Genomic DNA, 27164 nt, shown 5'->3' on the forward strand with positions numbered 1-27164 from the left:
AATTCTCGGAGAAAATAAAGAGATTTCCTATTCTGAAAGCATGACCCTCAGATTGAACATATCCCCGGAGAGTTAGCATTACAAGCAGGGAATGTATTTTCGCTCAACCTGAAAGTCTGGAAGCCTTGCCCGCGGAACACACTCAGATATGAAAGACTAGGACGTTCCTTTCACGATAGACAAAATACAGCGGGCTCTTTATGATTCCAATACAGAAATTCAGGGAAGCTTGAACTCAAGCGCACGACTTCAATAGCAAAGCTGTTGTAGGTTAGCATTGCATTGACACACTTAAGTTTCAGTATCATCATTTGCATTGAAGTAACCCCCTTCAATCCTAAAAGGCTCGCGAGTCTGAACCCGCCAAACGAAGTAAGGCTGACCCACATGAAAACAAATCACGGGCTTAATCGAAAAACAAAGGTGGAAGTACCAAGGAATGCAAGTTCGGAACCCCTAATACACACATACAACATTCGTGTGCGTAAAGCGCGTACAGGATACAATACAGCAAATGAAGCTCTTCTTTTACAGCAAGTCAGGGCGAAGCGGTGTTCCCTCACGGTAGTGTCTGCCATTACTTGGGCCTACCAGGGGTAATGGGCGTCCGCCTGTGGACACCGGTTTCTCCTCGCTCTCCGGGCCTCATAATTGTGGCCCACCGCCACCCCCCGTCTCTCCCTTCCTCCACCCGCGGCCGCAGGTGCTCTCGCGTGTACCCCCTGCCTGTACTCCTCTGTCCGCTCACAAGGGAACCGCTTTTCTGCGCCAAAAAATCCATTTCTGCATGTGCCGTCTTAACGCCAAGTTCGCCCCCCCTGTGTTCGCAGCACACTCACTACGCACAGTCAGCCGAACGCGCGGGACACAGGGCACATAGGGGCTCAAATGATCACAATTTGCATAGTTGTGGTTCTAGTAATCCTCGTTATATGCATCAAAGTAGTTGCGGTCTTCATGGGGAATGGTGAATGAAACGTCATCCTCAGCCTTCTAGACTTCCACCAGCTCTTCGTCGTCCACTCGACTCAGGGGTGGCAGGATCTGCAAGTCGTCTGGGGAAGGAGTGACACACTGGTAGCCTTTCTGTGCGTAGCCATCCGTACGTTTCAGTGCTAGCAAACCACATGCCTTGCGAGGGTTTATCTGGTGCTTAGATTCCACTTGATCTCTCAGAACGCCATTGATGGCGCACCAGCTGGATGGTCTGCGTGCCCTTCAGTGCAGACGAAAGGGTAAATCAAATCAATCTGTAGATTTAGCTAGACAACAGGCTGCGTCTGAAAGCCATCGTGCTTCAAAGAGGTCACGGCGGCCGCCGCATTCTCTAGATGCCATTTTCGATCATTGCAACGACCGATAAAAGGCTGACAAAACTGCTGTTGAGCCCTTCCCTATCACTGTCGCAATCGCAAGGCTGAAATGGTGATGACGAATAAAAAGAAAAGAACATCTGGAGCGCACGAGGGTGGAGGGCACGTGCGCGGTGATAAAGGAGCTTAAAACACGTAGTGTAGTAAAGGACTGTCTGTAAAATTAGTCACGTCCAAAAGAGCCTGAAATAAAGAAAATCAGGAAAGCATGCACTTACACGCAAGACTTGAATTGCGAAGCTGGTGTTGGTGGGCATTGCCAGACACAGAGTTAAATTTCAGTATCATCGTTTATTGGCACTGCTGCGGTGCAAGTAATGGTCGTCAAAAGCATGAAAAAATTTCAGGTCAAATTCACGGCAAGTGGTCCATGCAAAGTAACCCTCAGCATTATAGACTTCCACCATCTCTTCGTCATCGACTCGAGGCTGCGCCCCGCACGGGGCACCTTGAGTAATCTTGGTGACGGTGAGTGGCGACACCACGTACCCCGAGCCCCCCATACTTAAGCTGTCACCTACCGTGGCTAGAAGTTGAAAGGTGAAGGGTTAGAAGCCGTGAACTGTGGCCGTCGGAGCCTTGGTCAAGCTCCGGCCGCTGGGCTCCCTGCCTGTCTACCAGGGAGGGAGCTCCGGGACCTCTTTGACTACCAGGGTAAGGTCAAAGGAGAAAGTACCCCCGTCTCCCTGATTTCTAATGTATCATATGGCATTTTCCAAGCCCCCCCCCCCCCCCCCTCCCAAACGTGATCGGCCCCCGAAAAGGGGCCGCACCGAAGTATCTTTTCATCCGTTGCAATGAATCTCGCTCCCAAAGCCCGATAATTTCTCGCGCTTTCTGATCATAGAATCTCTTGACAAGACAAAACCAATCACTTCCCAGTCCGTCTTTCTAATCTCCAAGTATCTTGAAAGCCTTGTCGGAAAGTCGTACAAGGCTAAGAAACTGAAAACGGGACAACTTTTGATTGAGGTAGACAACAAACAGCAGTCCGCAAACCTCCTTTCACAAACGCGCATGGCCAATGCTGACATCAAGATCACGCCTCATCGGAGCCTTAATAGCTGCCAAGGCGTGATCTCTGATCCAGATCTTATAAGTGAAACTGAAGCCAATCTGCTCGAGGGCCTCCATGATCAGGGCGTGGCGGCAGTGAGGCGAATACCATACGCCGAAACGATCAAATCATGCCTACCAAACACATCATCTTGACGTTTGACCGGTACACACTTTCTGATCGCTCAACGCAGGCTTCGTTAGATGTCCGGTCGTACCCTACGTGCGGAATCCACGCCGCTGCTATAAGTGTCAGCAGTTTGGCCATGGCACAAACTCTTGTCGTGGGAAACTGAAGTGCGCCAAATGTGCAGCACAAGATCATCCGGCCGATAATTGTGAATCTGAGCACTTCACCTGTCCAAACTGCCAGGGACCGCATGCTGCCTATTCCAGAAGTTGTGAGAAGTTTAAACAAGAGAAACAGATTATTTCCTTGAACGTAAACGAGAACATCACCTTCCCCGAGGCGCGAAAGGGGTTCGCCTCCTTTCCTCTGGGCAGGTACGCCGACGCAGCTCGCCGGAGGGCGGAGCGGCGTCTTGTTTCGGCGGGGACCCAGTACCGCGAGTCGGACTTGGTCTCGCGTCCGCCCCCCCCCCCCCCCAGGGTTGCCCCAGGCAGCCCAACCATCCTCTGCACCGCTCGCTCACCCAGCAGCGGCCGTCGAGGCAACAACGTCTGGTGGGGATTCCGCGCCCAAAGCACACGCAAGGGCACGGAGATGGAGACGGAGGCAGTCGTAGCGACCCCATCCCCCGCTCACTGCCTGTGCCATCTGTGGTGCTCGACACGCCTTCGGCATGGCAGCGCAGGCAAAGAACACCCCAAAGGGCACAACGTCAAGGGGGCCCAGTCCGCTGGGCACCCCCTTGCCTTCAGATGACGACGTGGACGTCGAGCCCTTCCGGCTTTCATCGCAGCAGAAGGAAGGGGCTGCGCGTCCAGGTCAGTAGAGAAGGCCAGAAAACCTCTTCCAAGAGTCCAAGCCCCGAAAGACCCTACATAAATAGTCACACTCCAGTAGCTCCGAACACATCATAATGGGAAGAGAAAACATAATACAATGAAACTGCAAAGGCCTTCTGAATAATCTTGACGATGTATACGAAATACTGCATGCTTATCAGCCAAGTGTAATGTGTGTTCAGAAAACACATTTGAATTCTAAAAACACAAATTTTTTGAACAGTTACTTGATATACAGAAAGGACAGGAATGGCTGCACGCACTCTTCTGGCGCTGTGGCCATAATTGCCCGGAAATCCTTAGCCTGTAGCAATTCGTAAAATATTATTTAATAGGTTGATAACAGTATGCTCCATATAAATTCCTCCTGATCTTGCACTTTCGAGCTCTGACTTCGAGGCGTTGGTTGACCAGCTGCCCGAACCATACATCTTAACAGGCGACCTTAATGCTCACAATTCTCTATTGGGCTCTTCTCGTACGGATTCCCGGGGTCGACTGATAGAGAGGTTTCTTACATCCTCTGGAGCATGCCGTTTCAACAATAAACAGCCTACATACCATAACATAGGACACAACACATACTCATATCTTGACTTGGCTATTGGCTCTGCAGTTCTCTTTCCTCTTCTCGAGTGGGGTGTGGGCACTGACCCATATGGCAATGACCACTTCCCCACCTCACTAACATACATAGGTAAAGGCCCATGCAGTTCATCTTCCCATAATAGGTTCAAATGAAGCACGAGCTAACTGGAATACATTTACAGGGACATCCAAACTACACCACACATCCATAGGACACCTACACGTTGAAGAAGCTACCCAACTACTCACGGCACACATCCTCGACGCCGCCGAAAAGTCCATTCCCCACGCCTATGGTGCCCCGCGCAACCAGCAGAGGCCGCGGTGGAATGAGGACTGTAGGCGGGCGCGATAGGCCCGGAACAAGGAGTGGGGTGACCTTCGTCGGTACCCCACGTCGGGAAACCTCCTCTTGTTCAATCGGGCTAAGGCATTAGGAAAACGTGTGCGCCGTGACGCAAAACGAGAGAGTTGGCGTACATTCATACATCAATAAACTCCTGCACAGACACATGGAAAGTATCGACACGAATACGCAAACTCAAAGGACAACAAACACACAGCCTGTCTCTGGTCAGCACTACAGGGGACACACTCGAAGACCAGGCTGACACGCTCGCAGAACACTTCCAACACGTTTCTAGTTCAGCACACTACACAAACACTTTCATGAAACACAAACAAATGGCCGAAAAGAAGCCTATTCTAGATAACAATAGGTCAACATCTTCTTATAACTCAGAGTTTTCACTGCATGAGCTGAGAGCTGCTTTGAGCACGTGTAAACCCTCAGCTCCAGGCCAAGACAACATCACATACACAATGATACAACACCTGCACGCAGACACTCTTCTAACACTCTTACACCTATATAACAAGATATGGCTTTCGGGGCACATTCAAAACTCTTGGAAGGAGGCTATAGTTGTAGCTTTCCTGAAGGAGGGAAATGACCCGTCATCCCCCTCAAGTTACCGTCCTAGTGCCTTCATGAGCTGCCTGTGCAAGCTCTTCGAGAAGATGAGAAATCGCAGGTTCGTGTACTTCCTTGAGTACAACGGTTTTCTCGAGAGCAGCCAGGCAGGCTTCAGGGTGGGGCGATCGACGAACGATAAACTCGTAGCCCTTGACTCGTACATCAAGGATGCCTTCGCGCATAAGCAGTATTGTTTTACTGTGTTTTTCGACCTTGAGAAGGCATACGAGTCCGCTTGGAGTTATGGGATACTTAGTGACCTCAAGTCATTCGGTGTTTCGGGTAACATGTTGAACGCTCGTGTCAGTTACTTGTCAGACAGAACGTTCCGAGTAAGATTCGGTGGTGCACTCTCAAAGGTTCACGTGCAAGAAAATGGCTTAACAGGATGGCAAGTTGGGCGAGTTGGTGCTGATTCATCTCGAAAACAGGCGCGGAAAGACGTAGACTAAGAAAATTAATACACAGGACGACGCGCTTCGTCCTGTGTATTACGTTTCTTAGTCTACATCTTTCCGCGCCTGTTTTCGAGAAGAAAATGGCGTGCCACATGGTGGCGTGTTGAGCTGCACTCTCTTCATAGTAAAAATGAACTCTCTTGGTAAGGCACTGCCACCTACAATCTCTTATTCCATGTATGTAGATGACGTCCAGATATCCTATAAATCATGCAATATGTCAATCTGCGAACGTCAAGTCCAGCTTGGTGTAAAGAAACTTGCCAGCTGGGCAGAAAAGAATGGTTTTAAATTGAATCCTGTAAAAAGCTCATGCGTTGTGTTCTCCAGGAAGCGCGGGGTCCATCCGGACCTAGCCATTCATCTTAATGGCGTGTCGCTTCCTGTGAACAAGGAGCACAAGTTCTTAGGTGTTGTGTTTGACCACAAACTCACATTCATTCCACACATCAAGGAACTTAAAAATAAGTGTCCCAAAACAATGAATATACTTAAGGTTCTCTCTCACCGATCCTATGGTTCGACAAAGAACTCCTGCTTCGCTTGTATACTGCTTTGGTTGGGTCTCGTTTGGAATATGACAGTGTGGTGTATGGGTCGGCGACTAAGACAGCCTTGCGAATTCTGGACCCAGTCCTAAACTTGGGCCTTCGTCTTCCTTCGGGTGCTTTTCGCACTAGCCGTGCCGAGAGTCTATGTCGAGTGTGATAAGTGAAGCCTTGAGAATCAACGAACGTACATGGACTTGCTTTATGCTTTTAAAATCTCGTCGCTGAATAATCATCCTTTTTATCCTGTCTTTAACGATACATCAACATCTCTGCTCTTTGTAAATCACCCATCCGTTCCTCTGCCCTTTTCACTTAGAGTTAGAGAGCGAGCCTGGGATCTCAGTGCTTCGTTTTTAGATGTGTACAGGTCATCCTTTTCTAACAGTTTACCGCCTTGGCAAGTTCGCCCTGTGTCGTGCGACCTTTCCTTCATGAGAGTTGACAAAATCGTGTACCACGAGCTGCAATACTGCCGCACTTTCTGTCTTTGCAGTTTAAATACACATGTGCAGAATTTTATAGTGACGCTTCTAAAACCTCCAGTATGGTGCCGTGCGCGGCTCATGGTCCAAATTTCAATGCAGCCAGAACCATGAGCGTGCACACGACAATTTTGTCAGCAGAAGCGTATGGAATTTTACTGATTGTACGACACATTCTTGAAAATCAAATTCCCACTTCCATCATCTATACAGACTCTTTGAGTGTTGTTCGCGCACTGTCATCGCACAAGGCCCCCAAAAACGACATAGTTAATCTTGTATTCAACACTATCATGTCCGTGTATGCACAAAAGCATGAGCTGGTCCTCTACTGGGTCCCAGGACACGCAGGAATCGCTAGGAACGAGTTGGTAGACGAGCGGGCCGCTCCTGCTGCACTCAGGAACACTGTAGACATTACAACAATACCCTACACAGACCTCAAGCCACCCATATAACAACACCTGCGCAGAACATGGCAAACACACTGGGATGAACAAACAGACAACAAACTACATGTAATAAAGCCACACTTGGGACGGTACAGAGCTGACTCACACAACAGACACACGGAAGTCGCCTTGGGATAGGGCACACCCATGCGACGCACTCGTATCTGCTGACGGGATCTTCTAGACCCCAGTGCAGCAGCTGCGGAGAGGCCCTATCCGTAGTGCACGTACTAATCACATGCAAGGCACTTCACACAACACGACACAAACACTTCAGAGAACTCTACAGACAACATATTCCCCTACATCCATCGTTTTTTCTAGGTGACGATGCCATTGTTTCCGTGAAACGTGTGTTTGAGTATTTGTCAGACGTCAAGTTTTTAAACCTCATTTCTTATCACGCATAATGAAATCTGGCCCTATACACCAACTATGCTCATTGTCGTTTTATGATTTTACTTTTGTTTTTGCTGACTTTACTTAGTGGTAAAGGTTTCACCCCTCATATATGACGATTGTTTTGGCGCTCTTTGCCCCAGTTGGCCTTTGCCATAAACATCCAACCATTACGTCGACTCGAGGCTGCGGTGGCGGAATATACAAGTCGTCTCGGGAAGAATTCAAGCGCGAGTAGCCATTTCTTCAAATATTTATACTGGCTTCTAAGAAATGCGGCAGACGCGGTGACCCCTCCCATGCAGAATGTGTCTTAGACGTTTCCACACGCGAGACCTCTTCTACGGTACCGAGCGCATGCGCACGACGACAGGACGATGAATGCAGTGCGTCCCTCATCAAGTGTGTCTCTGTTCGAGCAAGCAGGGCTACGATTACGGTGAACGATGGATTTTTTTGATAAATCAGCGGCGCGAGCCGGCGACTGGGCAGTTACGGCGATGCGCACGCTCGAGAGCGGTCGGCACTGCCTTTGTTTTTTCTCTTGCAACACCGAACATATGGCCAATAACTGCAGCTCCGCTCTTAAAAAGCAACCTGGGGTCAGAAGGTGCGCCCTATTCAAAACTTTTGAACCTCCCCAGGTCCCATAAATTCACCCTGTTGGAAGTGATCAACGAATATTGGTCCAATGGTTATCCTCCCCGTGCCTGGAAGAAATCAGTGGTGAAACGAATTCATAAACCTGGCCGGCGGAATAGAACATTACAACACCTCAGCCCGATATCCCTAACGTCCAACTTTTGTAAGGTCATGGAGCGCATGGCTGTAACAAGATAAGAATGGTTCTTAGGCATGTACAACGTCCTGCCTCCTGTGAAAGGGTTTTTTTGACAAGGACTCTGCGCGCAACATATTCTCAGAAATCTTCACAATAATGTTGTCGCATATCGTAGCAGAGCGCATCATCAGGTAGTTGTTAGGTAAATTTCGAAGGGTCCTTTATATCCGTGGCCCACTCTGCGACAGTTAACAGGCTCCAGGCCGTACGCATAGGAAGAATCCTGTATCGCTTTGTGAAAGCCTTTCTTGTGTTTGGAACTTTCTCAGTAGTGGTTGGATATACAATGGATGACTGCAAGAGGAACAAAACCGGCGTTCGTCAAGGCGATATCATATCCAGGGCTCTATTGCATCGTAATATCAGGTCTCCCGTCCCAGCTGGCGTCAACACCCGCTCCTAATTATGCCACGTTTGCACACGACATAACGCTGTGGTACAATTCAGGATTCACTGGTGAGCAAAGACTGGTCCTGGAGACAAGTATCAATGTCGTCCAGGAATACATCCAGAAAGGTGGCATCAAAAGCTCTCCGAAAAAACCGAGCACGCAGACATTCTCTCTTCGAGCTGACTTCGAGTGCTACCTTATGTCCCTTCAATTAGGAGAGCAAATCATTTGCCGCAAAATAAGTAATCGTACGCTCGGTATGGTTATAGAATAGGATGGATGAGCTAAATGCTGGCATTACAAGATGGTGTACAGTTGTCATAAGGCTTTGCAATTTACTCGTCGGGTCTCCGCCCATGGGTGGGTAATCAAAGAGGTCTGGCTTCGTCAGATAGCCCAAGCACTTGTACCTTAAACACTTCTGTGCGGACACTTGTATATGCCACTTAATGCGTCTCAACGGCTTCGGATTGAGCGAACCAATCGCAAACCGATGCGCTTAGTTACTAGTGTGCCGCAGTACTGCCCACTAGGACATCTACAGGTGTGCAGCAAAATCGATGCCCTTGGGGATGAGGCCAAGCAGCGATCGGAAGCCCGAGTGTACGCCTCTCCATAACAGAAACTGGCCGTCATATTCGCTAGCATGAGGCAACGACGTCGACAACTTAGCGCCGCTCTCGTCTCCGGCCACACCATGGGTACATATTTATTTTGTAGATGTCGCGCGATTAGCAAAGAACAGACGTGTAGCTAATTGCGGAAGGCGCAAGGCTGCCGCTAGACGTCACATCAAACTGTCATACAGGCTAGCCTAAGAAGGGATCATCCCACTGTACACAGAGGCCTCCAAGTTTCAACAGGGTTGCGCCATAGTTTGCCACGATTCTGGGTCCGATATCACTCTACTTCAACGGCTTTCCGAGGGGCACACTGTCACCAGCCTCGAGCTCAATGCCGTATGCCTTGCCATCACTTGGATAGGAGAAAAACGAGATTCACCTTACTCCTTGTGTGTCTACACTGACTTGGAAGCAGCGTATACCCGCTGCTGTGGAAGGGAGCATACTACACCATTCTTACGCCTATTAGGAATACAAATCGTCATCGGATAGAATATGGTTTTAAAGACGTCATAAAATGCATGGCTGCCCATAAGGAACTGCCGTAAACGAAAAGGCACACGAGGAAGCGGGGGCTGGAGCTCTTTCCACACTTTTGCCTGGATGCGCCGTCGTTTCTTCTTCTTGGAACCATGCCAACGTTTCATATCCGCAATCGCCTCCTATGGATAGGGCCGAAACATGTAATCGCGCAGGCGTTGGCTAACTTGCCTAACCCAGTTAACCAGCGCTAACTACCCCAACACTCCAGTTAACCAGATACGGAGTGTACTGTTACTCTAGTTACGGAGTGTACTGGGCTAACCACCCGGTACACTCCGTAGAGTAGAGGCGGCACTTCTTCATCTAGCCTTGACTATTCAACTGCTTTAACCAGCATGGTTGCTCCTATATTATTCGCGCTCCTACGCGCCACGCAGCGCTTGTCCTGCCCTGCAAGGGCAATGACCGAGCAGCCCCTGGGAAGGTGCCCTGCTTTTACAGCGTTAGGAAAAAGCGCACCTCAGTCTCTCGTCGGACATCAGCCTCGTACCTTGCAGGAGTGAGTCCATCTGCCATTGCACATCGGGCCGTGGGATGCACATCGGCTGTGGCAGGCCTTTCTTCAATGTTTCAAGGGAAAAGAAGGACCTGGCGGTTCCTTCACGCAACCGGTCTCAAAACCACCCCACTTCAAAGAAGAATTATTGGTGCAGACATAGGCTGGTTTACGGTGGTGGGGTTTCTCTCCCTCACCCCAATAAACCACTCCATTTCTGCTGCGTTCGTTTTAACCCCTTCCCTTATATGGTGAAATAAACACGTACAAATCAATTAGTCTGCAATTCTAACCCAATTTCCTGCTCGCAATGTCAATTCCAACAAATGTTCGTCAAATTTTAACCTACTTTATTCTAGCAGTGCTTTCGCTGTTAGGTAGCTTGCAAGGCAGACGTCGCCAATGTGAAGCGGACGACCGCCAAACCAGCCTATTGAAATGCTTCGGGTCATCCAGTCATGCAGCGACAGTCCTCAAGGGAACGCAGGGTAGCTCTTATTAGAGAGTTTTGGTATAGCGGCTAGCATGCGCTAAAACTATGGTGATATTTGTGGGGCTCGTCTGCGCATGCACGCGCGGGGAGTGCGGGGAGGTCACCCCTCACTGTAACGGATGCGCAAGCCAGGCATTGAACGGGTGGCCGTCCCAGCGGAACGAATGCGCACCCCTCCAGTTGGGTCCCCGCACCCGTCGCCGTAGCGTTAGGGCACAGTAGCCGCAATGCGTAAGCCCTCTACTGTATCGATGTTACTCTGGTGCAACGAGTGGAGCGGCATTACCTGGTCGCTCTTTGGTCGGTCTAGGATTACCTCCTCGGTAGTTCTCGATTGTGACAAGTTTGTTGTCGTGATGATTTTAATTGCAAAACGTCGCTCTGCCGTTTTTCTAACAGGTCTCGTTGTTTTCTCACACGCGGCGAAAATGTGAAAAAGGGTTCCGCTTTCCGACTCTAAAGAAATGGCAAGACCCCCAATTTTGCGCGTTTATGCAACCTCCTGTACGATTTGGTTGGCTGGATCTTTTTTGGTTTCATGGATATCCGGTGAGCCGTCTCCCTTCACAAAGCCTCAAAGGAAGACGTTCTAGAACTCACGCGTTTGTGGCTTTAACATTTCTTTCAAGTAACTGACGTCTTCATGTTCCCGTCGTCCGCTTGGACAGCAGCAGCTCAATATTCCTTGTCTGCGACTCCCGTATCTTTCCTTTCTTCATTATTGTCGGTCAATTTTGGTTCAATACGCTAACACGCAGATGGGTTTGAAAGCGTTTCTGTATGTCATCGTCTTCTTCGGTATTGGAGAATGGAGATGCTGGCGCTCTAAGGAAGCCTTGTTCCTCAACGGAGCTTCATGTACATTTCCGGTGTTCTCTTAGGGATTGGAAGGACTCTCTTGCGTCTCACATATCGGCGAAAAGAACGTGGTCTTGTGGCATTCTCTCGGAAGACGAAAAGTACTCAAACGGACTTCCGGGGCTAACTTTATCCTTAGGGGAAGTTGTGGACGTCGTGGTTTGCGCACAGTGGCTGGCTTTTACTACGCGAGATACACAAGAGCGGCATCTGGTTGCTGAACCGGCGTAAGATTGTTTGACAGCAAAAAGTTCCTAATGGTTGGCATTGTTCCTCGCGCTGGCGAGGTCGCAAGCGTGCAAGTGGTTGCCCGTCATCACTTCCGTTGGTTTCCTGACACCTGATATTTGCGCATCTTTCTGGAGAAAGGCCCCACTTGAGCTTTGGAAGGACAGCTTGTGAGGTCGGTTGATACGACGTGCGAGGAACCGTCTCGGCGGCCTCCAGTGGGAACGCTTTTGGACGCAAGGATCAGAGTGGCGCCGATGGTGGCTTTCCTTAAGCGCCATGGAGGGTATGCCAGGTTCCCTGAGGATGTCCTAATTCCAGGTGATTTCGGGATGTCCAAGGCGTAGTGCAGATGGCTAAGGGCACGCCATATATTTCTATGCTATTTAAAGCTTTCACAGTTGTGGCCCTCAAAATCGTCGAGCTCGAGCCATTCTGATATGTCGTTACGGTCGGTGTCATTGCTTCAAATCTCGTTGATTGTAGGCTATACGGGATAGTGAAGGTGCTTGCAAAACCTCGGTTGCTGCCGTAAGCAGCCCCGCAACGGCGCCGCGTCGGTAACGTCGTCGTCGGCGGATACTTACCCATCTAAAAGCGCAAAGTAGTAGTCTTCGTCCGGTTTCATAGCACTAAGATCTTAATGAGAGAGAAGAACCGATACCCCACAATTGCTTCGAAGGCGTTAGCGTCACTGCTTTGATATCGTTCTCAGACACCCACGAATTCCCGTGATTCCCGTCACTTTGGCTTCTATTCTAGAGGTCTATATAATACTGCTGCTACACTCGAGTTCTACGACATTGTGTAAATAACGGCATGCGTGTACACAATAAACAGAGAACATACCTCGGTGTCCCATTTTAAACAAGGGTAAATAATCTTTCGCAGGTGACCAAAAAGGCTTTCATTGTTTCCTTCTATACCAAAAGCACCATAATGGCCACAGAGCAGTGTCGTAGCCAGAAATATATTTGGACAGGTGTAACACAAAACCAGGAAAATAAAAAAAATGAAGAAAATCTGCGCCGGATGTCCGAACAATATGTGTCAATTTTCTGCATGCTTAAATTTATGGGTACGTTCTAACACCAAAACACCTTTCCTGGCTTCACTTCTGCCACAAACACTTTCTCCGGGAAACAGGCTGTTATTCAAAGCTCTAATAGCTGCAGCGCAATATCTACCGCTCTCTAGCGTTGACATTTCTCGTGTGGCATCATCCGAGCCCGCAAACTACGCATACTTGGAACTTAATCGAGATAGCGAATCTCTCCGAGGGAGTTTGCGGTAAACGGGACGTGCGTATGGCAGGACAATTGGGTGACGGCAACTCGCGGGGTTGGTAGTGCTTGTTTAAGAACATATCCGACAATAAAATGAAGGGAAAAGTGTTGCGCTACCTTTCCTAGATGCTCGGGCAGGCCAAATTATTTTGAACACCTCCAATACATGACACCTCCTACCCCACCTGCGGCTTCCTTGTATTATACTGAAAGTTGGGTTTAACCACCTTCGCTAGGGGTGTCATCGAATATAGAATGTTGGGCTAGTTAGCACGAGCAGAATAAGACATCATTTCTGATGCACCATTAAAAAACGTAAGAGTAACAAATACTTTACTGAACTTTTCTTAAGGTAAGTCCAGCGTCATTCAGTGTTTCTCCACTTGTTTCTGTTTCTGATGCACTAATAATCACATATAAGAGTACCAAAAGTTCTTGTTGAAGAGCTAGACTCCGAAACCTGTTTGTGGTGGGTGTACATTGTGTCTAAAACTATTTGGCAATCGCAGTAATTACGTTCATGCATTCTCAATGACACAGGTGGCAGCCGGGTGGTGAACATCAAGGAGGTAGCTGAGAACGACGATATTAAGGGTGCCACAATTAAAGGGATGATTGGAGGAAGAAGTCCAATTTTTGGTCACATTTTTGGACGCAGTCAATATCCAGAAAGCCGGTAGGAAAACTTCCCTTGTCTTTCCCGTGCATTCCCAAATACACTAATCTATTTATTTTGATTGCCTTGGTTTTATAGATTGTGTGTTTGAGTGACTCTACATGAAGAAGCAATCGGGGAATATAATTTCTCCAAATCGAATTGACCTCGCCGGTTTTATCGAATGCTGTTCGGGAGCTGCGGTAGTGATTATTACTAGAAAAGTTGCTAGAGAAGTTCAAGTTGTGTCGTCACAAAGAGATGCATGAAGCAGGAAGGCTATTTCATACTTTAGGGTCGCGTAAAAAACCGCGCACATTTTAAGCATGAGAATTTGTCACTGCCACTCCCCGTGATGATTATAGGGAACCTGCAATGAGTTGAAGTTGCTCCGGGTGACCATGCCTTTTGTGTTGCGATTACTGAAGTTGGTTATATCCTTTCTTTCGGCTTTCTGGAACTGTGTTTATACGAAAGTATTTGATCACACAAATCGCCAGACATGCCTTTTTAGGACGCGCTAAATTTCATGGACCGACTGGCAGAAATCAAAAAAGTTTATTTTGGACGGACGATATGAGCAGTATCTATAACTGTAAGGCATAAGGACATAAAATATACGAGAACGTCGTAACTGTTTTTATTATTGAGCATTTTCCCTCACAACATTCTTTGCTGGCATGTTTCGCCAGTGGTTTAAGATGCACTCTAGGGCCTGATCCTGGCTAGCATAGCCTTCGTCTGCTTATGCGGCTGCTGACTACGCAAACGTGCTGTCCGTACCTTTTTCTTCCTGTTGCAGGCGGCTAAGCAACCGCCCAATGCCGGGATGTCAGATTTGAACAGCCTTTGACGACCCGCAGTGTGAACTTTATACAGTGGAGTGGAGTGGAAGAAACGTTTATTTAGCCTGAAAAACCGACGCGACGTGAGCCATGGCCCGCGTCACGCCCGTGGACCGGGCCTAGGTCGCCTTCAAGGGGGCGTCTCGATCCTGTCGAGCCGCTGCCTCTCGGGCTTGCTGGACGGCCCAGAGCTGGTCGTCTTGATTGTACGACGACAGCGCCGCTTCAAGTCGCGCCGGCAAAGTCTCTGTTTTTGCCTCTTCGGGATGCTCCTTGCAGTCCCACGGCACGTGCGTGAGAGTCACCGTCTCCCTGCGGCAGGCCTTGCACTTGCTGTCCGGGTAGGTCTCGGGATACATCTTGTGCAGGAGTAGTGGTGTCGGGAAAGTCCCCATTTACAGTTGTCGCAATGTTACCGACTGGGCTCTGTCGAGCTTTTCGCTGGGTGGAGGGAGCTCACTTCGAGCCAGTCGGTACGCCTTCGGGACCTCTTTGTAGGTGAGCATTCTGTCCTTCGTGCTGTACCATTCTTTCGGCGTCTGCCTCATTACCGGCGACGCAGAGAGATAGTGCGAGCGCCGCGGCGTCAGCAGACTCGTTTCCATTTTCCTTTTTTTCCGACACTTTGCCCTCGTGTGCTGGAAACGAGACGAGGCGCTTCTTGAACCTAAGGTCGGTACGCTCAAAGGATGAGGGCGGTGGTGGGTGATACCTCCCCTTTGGCGTAATTTCTAATGGCTTGTCGAGAGTCGCTGAGCACCGTGGCGCAGTCCCCGTCTACGAGCGCCAGGGCGATGGCCACTTCCTCTGCTTCTTGCGCTCTGGCGCACTTGATGCTTGCGCCGTTCTCGTGACTGCGTACCTGTCTATCACCACGGCTGTATAGCTTGAGCTATTCGGGCATTCCGCCGCATCGACGAACCGTGCGCCGGGGTCCTCCCCCAACTTGTCGGTGAGGGCCTTGGCTCTGGCTCGGCGTCTGGCCTTGTTGTGTTCCGGGTGCACGTTTCTCGGGATTGGGTCCACGCGTAGAGCTCGACGGACGTCTTCGCGCAGCGTGGTCTTGACTTCTTGCTGATTGTGGTACCCAATTCGTAGCTTGTCACGGATGTGGTGGCCGGTCTTCGTCCTCGACAGTCGCTGGAGCTGGGACGTCTGCTGCGCTTCGATGATTTCTTCAACCGTGTTATGAATTCCCATCTCAAGCAGCTTTTCAGTGCTTGCTGTGTCGGGAAGACCGAGGCCGTCTTGTGCGCCTTTCTTATGAGAATGTGAACATTTTTCTTCTCGCTCTTATACCACTGGTGGTAGGCCGCCACATATGTTACGTGACATATCAGGAAGACTTGTATTAGCCGGACAGGGTTGTCCTCCTTCAAGCCCCCTCTGCTCGAGGTCACTCTTCTGAGCAGCCTGCAGGCGTTCGCCGCCTTGCTCGTCAGACGGTTGATCGTCGCCGTGTTTCTTCCGCTCGCCTCAATCATCATCCCGAGTACCCTTATTTTGGATACCATGAGTATGACGGTGCCGTCCCCAGTCCGGATTGTCATCTGATCGCACTGTCTCTGTGTGTGGCGTCGTTGCTTTCTCGATGGTTGGTACACGAGCAGCTCGGATTCCTCTGGTGAGCACCGGAGCCCCGTTTCTCGGAGGTAAACTTCTATATCTTCGACCGCTCTCTGGAGGGTCGTCTCGATGTGGCCGTCGTTTTCTTTACACACCCACAGGGTGATATCGTCGGCATAGATCGTGTGTTCGACGTCTTCTAACTTCTCAAGTCTTCGGGCCATTCCTGTCATGATGAGATTAAACAGCATCGGAGAGATGACAGACCCTTGCGGGGTGCCTCTGTTTCCCGTGCTACGTTCGCCCACCTTGAGATTTGCGGCCAGGAGTTCGGCAGTTCTGCACGAGAGGAAGTCTCTCACGTAGATATAGCTTAGTTCCCCGAGGTCGAATTTCGAGACTTGTAGCAGGATCGCGGCCTGGTCGACTAGATCAAACGCGCTCAGTGGGTCTAGGCCCAGTAAGGATTTGCTACCGACAGTTTGGTCGTCGATCACTTGGTGCTTGATCGGAAGCATGACGCCTTGAGTGCTGAGGTGCTACCTGAACCCGACTATAAAGTGTGGGAAGGCCCCTGTTTGGTCTAGCAACTTCTGCCATCTCTTGAGGAAGGCGTGGTCTAGGGCCTTGCCGACGCAGGACGTCAGCGAGATGGGTCTCAGGTTGTCTGGGTCTGGCGGCTTTCCTGGTTCCGGAATTAGGATCATTTTCGCTTTCTTCCACTGGAGGGGAAGCGCGCCTTTCCGCCTGCACTCGTTATAGTATTTCGTGAGGTGTTTGACGGACCGATCGTCGAGGTTTCTGAGGATTCGGTTGGATACCCGGTCCCGGCCAGGAGCCGACTTGGCGTTGAGATCGTGCAGCGCCGTTCTCACCTCCTCGACGCTGATGTCTCGGTCTAGCTGGTCGTTGGGCCGGCCGGCGTACGGGCCGTGTTGCACCGTGGGAAAACTCGGGAGGTATTTGTCCAGTAGCCTCTGCTTCACGGCATCTTCTCCCTGGGTCTTGACCGCTTCGTGTAGTAGTTTTGCAAGTCGGTCTCGTTGGTGTGTCTTCCTCTTCGTTTCGTGCAGCAGGTGTCTGAGAATGTTCCACGCCCTTCCGTTGTGCATCTGTCCATCGATCGCGTTGCAGAGTTCGTGCCACTGGTGTTTGCATAGCCCCCTGCAGTGCGCCTTGATGGCCCGATTAGAGCTCGGCGATCTTCTTGCAGAGTCTGCGGTTGAGGCGTTGTTTCTTCCACCTCGCATGTAATGAATTCTTGGCCTCGATCATGTGGGCCAGTCTGTTGTCCATATTCTCCACTTCTAACTCGGTCTCGATTTCCTTAGTCACCGACGCGATGCTACCCGTCAGGTCGCGGCACCCCTCTCCGATGTTCGTGATTCCTTCTTCGGCGCCTCGTTGCAGTGCCTCCGCCTCTCTGATCTTCCGGAAATCATTCCAGTCGGTCCACCTGAGCTTTCGCTTTTCGCCGAGACGTGCACCCAGTAGGGGAATCTTGATTTCCATGACCATGTGGTCGCTTCCCATGTCAACGCCGGTGTTGTGCCAGCTGGCCGGGCGCGACCCGAAGTTCTTGATGAAGGTGAGGTCAGGTGTTGTGTCACGGGACACCAAATTTCCCAGTCTCGTCGCGTTGGCCGGTTCAGTGATGAGAACGAGGTCCATATCTTGTGCGTCTTGGGCCAGATTTCGTCCCTTTCGTCCCCTAATGGAGCTGTGGTTGGCGTTTGCCAAACTTAATGGTTGGTCAACCTCAATGGTTGGCGTCAAACGCCAACCTTAATGGTTGGCGTTTGCGTCTCTCTTTGTTGTGCAGCGTGAGCGCCTGCCAGTGCCGTCGTCGCCACCCGCTGCGAATGCGCCGGGTCTCGATGCCTTCTTTGAGGGACCTGGTGTGCAGCTGCGTCTCCTTTCCCCTTCTCTTGAGAGAGAGCAGCGCCGCGACCATGGTGTCCTTTCGCGGCTTGCCGATCTGCCGGGATTTCTCCCGACTTGGCTTGCGTGCTTTCTTTTCCATTGCAACTTGCGCACCATGTAAGGAATTTTGTAAGGTGCGCCGCAAGCCTTGTCACCGCTCGGATGGCCTCCGCCGCATAAGCTGCACTTGGGGTTACACCTGTGAACCTCGGGTGGGTTCAGCGCACCCCATCCTCTGCAGACGCAGGCGTTGAGGTTGGGACACACGTCCATGTGGTGGCCGACCCTGCCGCACTGGTAACACACGTCAATATGCTTCCTGTATAGCGTGCACTTTGCCTGTCCGTTTCCGTATCTCACGTAGTTGGGGACCTTGTGGCTATAGAAGGCGATGACTAACGATCTAGTGTTGCTAATGCGTTTCGCTTCCACCGCGGTCGGGTTGAACTCACTCCCTATTCTCTCGTTGATGTCTTGATGCGTGTGATGCAGGGGGATGTCGCGAATTACGCCCTTCACCATCCCGTCCGGTGCCGTTTCGTATGCGCTGACTTCGTGGACTGTGCTACCTACGATGATCTTGTTTATACAGGCGTACCTGCCCGCATTTTCTCGTGACGAGGTGCTCGCGATGAAAATGTTTTGTTGATAGTCGGGGCATATCACGTCCCTCGTTCTCGCGTCTTTTGGAATCCCTGCGGCCTCGTTCACGGCTTCGGATATGTCGGCGCGGCCGATCTTGCTTATATTGATGCCCCCATGGGGCCTCAAAACGATCTTGAAATTCTCGCGCTGTAGTGCAGGCGTGCGAGCGTTCTTGATTACCTTGTCTCGAGCTCCTTTAGGGGGGGTGGCTCCGTTAGGTGTCGGTTGTAGTCGGGCGCCGTCGGGCAGCAGCAGTCCGGGTGCTTGAAGGCGTGCCTTTCGCGCAGCGGAGATGCTCCATCCGTTAGCTTCGGTGACTTGGTCGGAGGTAACAACCTCCCCCTCTCCCTCCACTTCCATCATCGTAGACGTATCGCTCACGTGGATCGACGAGGCCGTTGTCTGTGGATCGACGAGGCAGCTAGGCCGCGGCCAGGGCTGGCGGTTAGGCTTAGCGCCCACTCGCCCAACTGGCGTTCCAAGGTCCAGAAAAAATTAATTCCCACCTCAAAAGTAGGTATCCACAGACTCCTGGTGACTTCGCGAATCAATTGAGTAAATAATAATTGGGGCAGAAGGTGATCAACCGTCGCAATCTTCGAAAACCTGCGGAGCCGATGTGAAGCACGTCGTCATGACTCGGCAGCTTTATACAGATATATACAGGTATATTTATACAGATATATTTTATACAGATATATTTTATGGTAACCCTTGTTCTGCAAAGTGTTGAACGGACCAGAAGGCAGGTAGAAACGAGGTGGTTCGCGGATCGCAATTTCACCGGGCAGCTGGCGTGGCTTTCCCACGAAGTAATAATTTTCGAACCAGCAAACCAGCTTCAAGACGGCTTGTAGAAACTCTTCCTTCAGCTTTTCAAACGCTTTCCAGCCAGCAAGATATTAGCGATACGCGCAGTAACTTTGGTCTGTTGACGTTAATCGAATTCTATGGTATTGCGGGAAGGTCAAACCGAAGAGTTGTCGGACGAAGGCCGAAAAATCGGTGTCGCTTGCTCAGGCTGAGACACTTGTGTAAATGCCAGTATCTGGCCCTCTCATGAAAGCTTAGCTACATGCCGAAGTGCTTCGTCGCATGCTTCAACAAAATAAATCAGGGGTTTCTTACGCATCAGAATGGTCATAGCAAAACGATCATCACGAGTATAGAAGCGCGCAAAACAAATATTAATCTCATTTATTGCTGTCCATGTGCCCTAAGAGCTCTGCTCTATTGTGTACGACCAAATGGCCCTCTTTGCAGTACCGGTCTTCCTAGTGCCCAAAACGGTGCACCTAAACTGGCAGTCAGACATGCCCCACAAAATGTTTGTCGTTCCCGGAACCCGGGCTAGGAATATCCTGGTCCTGCAGTCAGTCCCGCGCTCAGTTGTCACCCGTGCCTTTCACATGAATGTCACTGTAATAGGCGCACGCTCGCGTAAGTTAACCTGCAATTGCCGAGGCACCCCTTTTTCTTCACTTTTTTCAATTGCTCGCAGCGTGGTCAGCCTCAGACGTATTTGCCCCTTTCCTTTGAAAGCCTTTTTTTGTGGGCGCGTGCGAACGCACTGCGAACTGCCCGAAAAAAAGAAAATGAAGACTTGCAGACCGAGGAGTCATATAGCCGCACCCCAAGCAGCAAGCTAAGGGGGCAAACCTTTTTTTTCACCCGAAGCGACTGCCAAGAATGGCGGGCCGGCAGCCCGCTCAGGCGCAGATCGCTACTGGAAAAAGGTCCGTTCGATGAAATGTCCTGGATAAAACGTCCTTCTACCAAACGGCATTCGATAAAACGATATTCCATCAAACGGCTTCTATGAATTGGCGTTCGATGTGCCGGCGTTCGAGGAATTGCCTGCAACCCGCCTCTAGCACCGCTTCGCACTTCTCTGTAGCCCTTAATAGAAATTTTAACTGTGACACTATCAACGTAGTTTACTTGCTCGAGTGCAATACTCGCAACCTGCAATATATTTGCCCGAGCCCCTTTCCTTTGAAAGGATGTAGGTCCACTCGTCACAAGTCCACTCGTCATAGGCCAACTCATCACAGGTAGAGTGGTCAGGAACGCCAAATCGTCACAGGGCAGACCGTGCGAGGAATTCTCGTATCACCGAAATATTCGTCACACGGAAAACTCGCCTTACGAGCTTGTTTTGGAACGTTAAAACGATGTTTCCGCCTGCTATATGTCGCCCATTTAAAAATGATGTAGGAGAGCGAGTATTCTTTCAATGTTTTTGACATAGGAATTTAGGTGAATATGTCGTCATAACGAGTGAATTAAATTAAAGTCATAATTGCATGCAAATTTGTATTAAATGGCACGCAGAAAAAGTAAACAAAATGTTATAATTGACGCAGTGAACAGGTTCTGCACTAAATAAAAAATGTTTGTTTCACTCGCTTTGCAGTGTTGTACTATTTGTACTATTGCAGTGTTGTCTTGCTGTTTGGTTGTGTAGGCGTCTTCAACGCTGGGTTCCGACGTGGTTCACAGCATCAGTTCTGAAGCGGATGTGGGGGACAATATTCCGAAAGGTGTTAAATGGGGCTCCGCTGTCGGGAACAGACAGGAATCTTGCGATGCGATTGTTGACATCTTGGTATTTGCGTGCGAGCCGTGGGGGGTGCTGTCCGACGGTGACTACTACTACCACCACTGAAAGCGACAACGGAGGATGTTAACAAACAATTACCCTCCGCGGTGGCGCAGTGGATATGACGTTGTGCGGCTGAGCCCAAGGAAGCGGGTTCAAATCAACAAAAAATTCCCCGCATTTCCCCGAGGGGAAGAATGTGAAAGTGCGAATGCACGAGTTGAATTTGCGCGGTTCGGTAATGTTCGCGAAAGAGAGATCACACACACACACACAACTACAAAAAAAGAAAGATGCATTTATTCACAGACACCTATTTGTGTTGTCGTTGTACTTGATTGCTAGAGCGGATCTCAGCTTTGAAATTTCGTGTCAGTACTCCTTTAAGCGGGTGCATTAGCCCTTCTCACGCCCGATTCCTGGCCAATCCCCCACGTGGGTATGTGCCATGTAGCTGCCAGGCAGCGCGCGCCTATCTCCCCCCGTTGCCAAGGAAGACGAGGAGATTCCTGGCCAATCCCCCACGTGGGTATGCTATGCGGACATCGCCGGTGGACGCAGGTTCAGGGTCGCTTAAGAAGTGCATTCGCACTTAACTGGCCAATCCCCCACGTGGGTATGTTATGCGGACATCGCCGGTGGACGCAGGTTCCGGGTCGCTTAAGAAGTGCATTGCACTTAATAAGCAATTCAAACCTAATGGTGGTGTGTACCACAGTCTTTACATTGAAAGAACTCCCCAAGCTTAGCTACGGTTCAAGCCTTGCACGAACTAGTATGAGCTTCGCCAATTTTTATTTTTTTTTATTCGCAGACTGAAAGCGCGGGTGTGGGTTGTGGCACGTTATACGCGCGAAAATACGGACGTACACCACCTCAACACCCCTGATGATCAGCACTTGAAGAAGTGCAGGTCACGCCGACCTCTCGACCCCCGCTTCCCCCAAAAGAAAAAAAACGGCCCTTTATGCACACCTGCTGGTCACACAGACCTCCACACGCCCTCCTAAACAGCCGTAACGAATTCACCATTGTAGAAACCAGCTTCACACCGGTTTTCAACGGCAATTTCTGGTCAGGGCTTCCAGGCTTTTGTTAACCCGGCCGCGGTGTAACGAAATCCGTGCGACAAAAAGGCGCCTTGCACGACAGTTCATATTTCTAGATGGCACTGTACCAAAAGGCCGATGTGACGAGTTGCCCTATGACGAGTTTTCCGGTGACGAGTGCGCTTGTGCTTTTGGGTCTAGGCCAACTCGTCACAAGTCCACTGGTCATAGGCAAACTCGTCACAGGTAAACCGGTCAGGAATGCCAACTCGTCAGAGGCCATTTCGTACGAGGAATTCTGGTATCACCGGAATATTCGTCACACGGGAAACTCGCATTACGAGCTTGTTTTCGAACGTTAAAGCGATGTTTCCGCTACTATACGTCGCCCATTTAAAAAGTGATGTAGGCGAGCGAGTGCGCTTTCAAAGTTTTTGACGTAGGAAGTTAGGTGAATATGCCGTGATACCGAGTAATTATATCAAAAGGTAATTGCATTCAAATTTGTGTTACATAACACGCAGAAAAAGTCAACAAAGCTCAATAGATATGACGTTGTGCTGTTGAGCCCAAGGTGGCGGGTTCAGTTCATGGCCTCGGCGGCCGCTTTTCTGATGCAGACGTAAGCGAAAGCGCCCGTGTGTTCCACATTTCGGCGCACGCCCAATAAAGATTCCCAGGCGGTCGAAATGAATTCGGCACCATCCACTACGGCGCACCTCATCGCCTGCCTAGCGTTGGCGCGTTAAACACCCACAGTCAACAAAAGAAACTGTGTCCTTCAGTGTTTACATTGAAAAAAATCCTCCAGCTTAGCTATGGTTCAAGCCTTGCGGGAGTTAGTGGAACCTTCGCCATTTTTTTATATTATTATACCCAAACTGAAAGCGGGGTGTGGGTTGTAAGCAAGCGCGGGTTATGCGCGCGAAAATACGGAATACAGTACCTGAACACCCCTGATCAGCGCTTAAAGAAGTACAGGTCGCGCTGACCTTTCCCCTCTGCCCCCTTTCTCCTAGAAAAAAAACACCTTTTTATGCACACTGCTGGTCTCACAGACCCCCCATGCCCCCCTAAACAGTCGTAGCGAATTCACCATTGCAGAAACCAGCCTCAGACATGACTTCAACGCCAATTTCTGATCAGGGCTTGCAGGCTTTTGTTCACCCGCCCGCAGTGTAACGAAATCCATGCGACGAAAAGGCGCCTCGCACGAAAACTCCTATCTCGAGATGGCACAGTACCAAAAGGCCGGTGTGACCAGTTGGCCTATGACAAGTTTTCCGGTGACGAGCGGGCGTGTGACGAGTGGGCTCCTTCCCACCAATTCCTAATGGTTCTTTGGGTTTTCCCAAGTGAGAATTACGGTGTCTTTGAAGGCATTGGAGGTCGGCGAGGCATTCCAACGCCTAGGCCGGGCGCCCCTACTCTCGCTTCTCCCCCAATCCCCGCTTCCTTTGTTAATTCCCATAAAGAGGGGTGGCAATGTACCTCCTTCTTAGGTATCCCTTTTTTACTTTTTCTCTTTTTGTTGTAACGCGTCAATAATTCCCTCTAAGCAAAGCGCATTAAAACGCACCTTTTTTCACAAAAAACGAGAGGCCAGTGCATGCCCTCTCATGTGTATATTTTCAATTTTTTCTTGTTTTTGTGGTTGATGACGTATAATCACGGGGCGGCCTCTCTCGCATCCACCGTGGTCCCACGTAATTCGCGCCAGCAGCGCCAAATCCTCCCCTAGTAGTACGTGGCCTCTGAGAAACGTTGCATTAATCGCCATGGCAACGAGTGGCGAGGGGGGAAAGGGCGTTTGCTGACGTCGCGGACGCTGCTGACGTCATTTATCCCGCGGCAGCCAGGCCGTGCCGCCGCGCGCCGGCCCTTGAAACCGACGCTCGTCCAACTTTCGCGCCTTCGTCCAACTTTCGCGCCTGGTGCCATTTCGCGTCTGCCGCCGGTCGCTGCCTCATGGGCCGCTCGGCAATGGCACCAGGCGCGAAAGTTGGACGAGCGGCGCCGATGACTCGAAATGGCCGCCGCCCGTCGTTTGTTATGTGTGCAGTAACGTGTTTAATATTTGAAAGAAGAAAACATGTAGGTAATAGTACGTTTTCTGGTGTCGAATTGTCTTTGTGGGATAATAATTGGAGTGTTACACAAACATTATTTTTGCTATGCATTTATTCAAAATTTATATGAGGACGTCTTTGATTCGAAGTCATGAAAACACATGTACTACACCCATATATTGCACATACATTTTATGTACACAGTATTGGATTAAGCAAAATATGACATATGCAAATTTAGGCATACAATATTGTACAATAGGGAAAAAACGTGCTACATACACATTTTACAATAACACGGTTAGGCGGGCTAGCTGGTATTCTGAATTCATGGCTGTAACTTTTGCGCAACATTACACGGTGACATTTACAGGTTTTCGAGTCCCTTTTTGTATCGGTCTCCGTCTAAAGTTGCGCAAAAGTTACAGCCATGAATACACATTTAGGTACACAATACTTGATTACGAAAGAAGAACTTCGAAAGTTCTAGTCCCTACACACATTTTTTTTTCGCGCACACCTCGGCGGGAGAAGAAATGAACTTGAAAGTTCCACTCAATGTATACTTATTTCTTGGGCTCACCTCGAGACAGGAATGTTCTTTAGACATTAAAAAAATTCGTTTCAGTTCAGAGACACAATAATTGGGAATCTATATGTTAAAAGAAAGCACGCACACGTATGCTTCAAGCCCTGCCTTTCGGGCGAGTTAACGCAAACTCTGAAAGAAAGCGTTGACCCACCCATTAACCTGCATACACTTCCGAGAAATCATGTTCACACGAACAAAATGCAGCCATAAAAAACTGTTGCAACACAATGACCGCACTGTAGACATTCTTTGCTGGATTATATCTACGTACAAAAACAATGCCCAACCATGTGCACGTCGTAGAACACAAAACACAAATCGAACTCACCCGTCTTTTCTTTTAATGGCGCGTGAATTAACAGTCTGCTTACCGGGGGTGGGAGGGAAGGCGGGAGAGGAGAAGACACCCAGGAAAAAAAAATTCCCCCGCATTTCCGCGAGGGGGAGAATGTGAAAGTGCGAATGCACGGTTGTCGGCCCGCTTGCGGCGCTTGCGCTCGGCCCCCGCAGCCCACCGCCTCGCCGCCTTCTCTTCCATCTCTTCCATCGGGTTTGTAGTATCACGTGTACACCACGCAGTTATCGAGCCGCTATAACGCCGCTGAGTCGCCAACGCACGCCGCTGACGACGTAGTTTGAATGCGTTAAAGATATAAGGCGCGTTACTAACACTGCTATCAGCGTCGCGTCCGTGGCTTAGTCGGTAGAGCGTCGCGCTGCGGCCGCAAAGTCCTCGGATCGAAACCTGGCGCCGGATGCTGTTTTTTTTTTTTAAATATAGAGGAGCACTGCGGACGCCGCCGCCGCCGGCGGTGGATGGTTTGGGGTCGCTTATAAAGTGCTTTCGCACTTAAAAGAAGCTTTCCTGTACTTTAAGCCGCAGATATCGGCCAGGTTGTTACAAGCTACCCTCTAACTCGTGTCTGGGCAGCGCCTCTTATCTCATCCTGTCCGATACGGCATGACCATTCTAACTTCAGAACTATGGAACACCAAACCCATTCGCGATAAGATCACAAGGAGCGGGCGCGCAGTTTAGATTGAACAGCAAAGCCGGCAATGCTACTTGGTTTTATTTATTTTTTAATGAGCGAAACGCTTGCAATGGCGGCTGCAGACAACGCATGTATTTCGGTTTGGCCTTCCACTGCTTCATGTGAAAATCGACTTGCAGTGAACACCGCGGAGTTACGTCAGATTTTTCGGAGCTCTGAAGCAACGCTTGGCAGTAGTTTCGCCGCAAATATACGTTTTGGAGCAAGACGGGGGAGGAAAAAATGCTTATGGCGCAGCACCTCCATGCCATCAATCGATGTGGTAGTATGTACGCCATGAAAGGCAAGAAGCGCGTACAGTTGAGCTTGCCTTCTTTGTGAGCAGGTGCGTCGTGATGACATTGGATGGATTGAGGAGAGTCACCGGAGGAAACGTCCAATGAAGTCGCAAACCGTCCTCGACTTGGGGCTCAAACCTAGACTCATACCTGCTGCACGAAACCACAAAAAATACCTTGATAAGTATACTGAATCGACGTTCCAGCAGTTACTAAGGCAATCATCAAAAAACGGCAATGCCACCACAAATTGTTCTTGCGAGCAAGTGTGTGCGTGCCAAAGACGCGTTTACTTCTACTAAAACTTTGCGTACCTGCACAGCTGGGATATATTTGAACATTAGTTTCCACTCCAAGACGAGTGACATGTCTCATTAACTTCACGTTACATGCGCGAATTATTTTGAAAACAGAAGAGTGCAATCAGTCGGCTTTTAAGGAATTTACTATAACTTGTACAAAGCTAATTTGCTTACCTGTCGTCTTTGGAGAAGGCGAGAAACTTGGTCGAACTGTACCGCCCTGTGTTGCTGCACCACAGAGCTGCGCAGGAGGGGTAACACTCCTTCCTCCGCTGCCCCATATTTAGAATACATTCGAATGTATTTTATAATGCAGCGAAACTTTCCGCCCGTGGAAGCGTTTAGGCAACCCACGCAACCCTTTGCACGCCGGCTCGCTCACGCACGTACCGAACTGTCCCGCCGTGCGCGCCGAGAGAAAGAAAAAAAAAATATTGGCTCCGGTGAGCTGTTGCGCATGCGTGAGGAGCCGCGGAAGCGTTGACGGTGTGGAAAGAAAGAAACACTGACGGAAAGGGAA

The 27164-nt window shown here is 49.9% G+C and overlaps 1 long non-coding RNA gene across 2 annotated transcripts in view; it reads left to right on the forward strand.

Annotated features, from left to right (window-relative positions):
• LOC144175980 (uncharacterized) overlaps nt 1-27164 on the forward strand; it is a 224955-nt gene that overhangs the window by 126560 nt on the left and 71231 nt on the right. For both annotated transcript variants that reach the window (XR_013323738.1, XR_013323737.1), the window contains exon 4: nt 13604-13739. This is a non-coding gene — a long non-coding RNA (uncharacterized LOC144175980). The remainder of the gene's footprint in view (nt 1-13603; nt 13740-27164) is intronic.

The sequence above is a fragment of the Haemaphysalis longicornis genome, unplaced genomic scaffold (genome assembly GCF_048455015.1).
Source record: "Haemaphysalis longicornis isolate Haplotype H1 unplaced genomic scaffold, Haemaphysalis longicornis Haplotype H1 scaffold_3, whole genome shotgun sequence".
NCBI classification, from domain to species: Eukaryota; Metazoa; Arthropoda; class Arachnida; order Ixodida; family Ixodidae; genus Haemaphysalis; species Haemaphysalis longicornis.